Source organism: Acipenser ruthenus, unplaced genomic scaffold, assembly GCF_902713425.1.
Source record: "Acipenser ruthenus unplaced genomic scaffold, fAciRut3.2 maternal haplotype, whole genome shotgun sequence".
NCBI lineage: Eukaryota > Metazoa > Chordata > Actinopteri > Acipenseriformes > Acipenseridae > Acipenser > Acipenser ruthenus.
The window spans coordinates 5,001-7,500 of record NW_026708064.1 but is presented as its reverse complement, the minus strand read 5'-3'; positions in this window follow the sequence as shown (position 1 = coordinate 7,500).

The window sequence follows — 2,500 nt, the reverse complement described above, 5'->3', positions numbered from 1 at the left end:
TCGCCCGGGGGGAGGGGGACGGGACACGCGCGGATCGGGGGGAAGGAACTCAGGCAAGGCGACTTAACCGCAATGGAAATCATCCCGACCTGGCTCCTGGCTCCTAAACCGGCACGAGAACCGCCCCTCTCAATGGACACGTGCGAGGCGCGCTCACATCCTGCCCAGAAATAGAACCTCAATCCCCGGGCTTCAGCGTACAACACCGTGAAGTCTCAAGCGTTCGGCCCGATCCTTGGACTCCCATCCGGAGAGAGCGATGGTGTGGCGACCAAACTCGGCTCCGCTCACCCCAGTCCACGGTAGGGTGGGTCGGGCAGGGTTCCTCAGATCAAGCACGGTAAGACTTGGGTCTATAATGCGCGCGCGTGCGTATGGATTTCGTGAAGGACCCTTTGCCCACAACAGAGAGAGACCATCCGGGAAGACAAGGAGGAATCCCGTCAACTCCTGCCCAGCCACAGACTCCAAAGGACGGCTCCAAACGGGTCCTTCACATGCATTCTGACACCTCGGGTCCTGACTTAGTCAAACCATTTTGATCAAAAAACCCTGTCGACGGAAATCTCCGCGGACCCCCCCGTTGTACCTTGACCGCGGGACCCTGAAGGGAGGGAGGTCCCGGGTCCTTGGGAACAGGAGTCGCCGCCGCCCCGCAGCCCCGTTTCGCCTCCGCCCTCGGCAGACTTCCACAAACGGCCCCGAGGTGGCCATGGTCATCTAATGTTAAAGATAGGGAACATGACCATGTTTTTTTGAAAACTTTGATTCTGACGGAGCCGAAAAAGTCCGGACTCTGGTCATATAATGTTAAAGATAGGGATTTCCCTCCGAAAATTCCCCTCAACATGACCATGGCTCCCAAATCACCTCCGGAGAAGGTAGACATGACCAGAGACTGAAAGGGAACGCACGGAGGAGCCAAGGGCGCAAACCCCAGTTCTCGAGCCGGAAATGGGAGCCTCCAGGCCCGCATGAACGGGCGCCCGGGCACGGGAGGTCAACCCCCCCCCCCTTCCCGCAACGTGACCAGAGCTTGGCCAGGTCCTTAAGGGGGCTTAGCCCGGTCCTGAGCCCGAGGAACGGGGCCTCCAGCCCGGCCTGAACCGGCGCCGGGCGCGGGAGGGGGCCACCGGGCAGACTTCCAAGGGAGGATGTCGCCAGGGGGTGAAGGGGGACCCTGACCGGGGTGCAGGGCCTCCCACACGGCTTAGATCGGTCGCTCGTGCCCTTAGAATGAACCTCCGTCCTGACTTAGAAATATTTTTTTGATCGAAAATGCCGTGCCCCTAGTAATATGCACCTACCTCCCCAGTGTATCTGCCATCTAGTTGCATTAAGGGAGGAAGCCACGAGTTCACAGGGACCTCCTGGAACTCTCGCTCCGTAACACATAGCAAATCTGTCCCTTCAGAAGAAGGTAACTTTTAATTGGAGCTCTGGTCATGTCAGCTACTTCTGCCCATGGTCATGTAGGCTAATTCTGCCTCTGGTCATGTCAGCTAATTCCGCCTATGGTCATATTAGCTAATTCCGCCTCTGGTCATGTCAGCTAACTCCGCCTATGGTCATGTCAGCTAACTGTGCCTATGGTCATGTCAGCTAACTGTGCCTATGGTCATGTCAGCTAACTCCGCCTATGGTCATGTCAGCTACTTCTGCCCATGGTCATGTCAGCTACTTCTGCCTATGGTCATGTCAGCTACTTCTGCCTATGGTCATGTCAGCTAACTGTGCCTATGGTCATGTCAGCTAACTGTGCCTATGGTCATGTCAGCTAACTCCGCCTATGGTCATGTCAGCTAACTGTGCCTATGGTCATGTCAGCTAACTGTGCCTATGGTCATGTCAGCTACTTCTGCCCATGGTCATGTCAGCTACTTCTGCCTATGGTCATGTCAGCTACTTCTGCCTATGGTCATGTCAGCTACTTCTGCCTATGGTCATGTCAGCTAACTGTGCCTATGGTCATGTCAGCTACTTCTGCCCATGGTCATGTCAGCTACTTCTGCCCATGGTCATGTCAGCTACTTCTGCCCATGGTCATGTCAGCTACTTCTGCCTATGGTCATGTCAGCTACTTCTGCCTATGGTCATGTCAGCTACTTCTGCCTATGGTCATGTCAGCTAACTGTGCCTATGGTCATGTCAGCTACTTCTGCCCATGGTCATGTCAGCTACTTCTGCCCATGGTCATGTCAGCTACTTCTGCCCATGGTCATGTCAGCTACTTCTGCCCATGGTCATGTCAGCTAATTCCGCCTCTGGTCATGTCAGCTAATTCCGCCTCTGGTCATGTCAGCTAATTCCGCCTCTGGTCATGTCAGCTAACTGTGCCTATGGTCATGTCAGCTAACTGTGCCTCTGGTCATGTAGGCTAATTCCGCCTATGGTCATGTCAGCTAATTCCGCCTCTGGTCATGTCAGCTAACTGTGCCTATGGTCATGTTACTGAATGGGGACCCAGGCTATGGCTCGCACTTGCCCCGGGCAGGGTTCC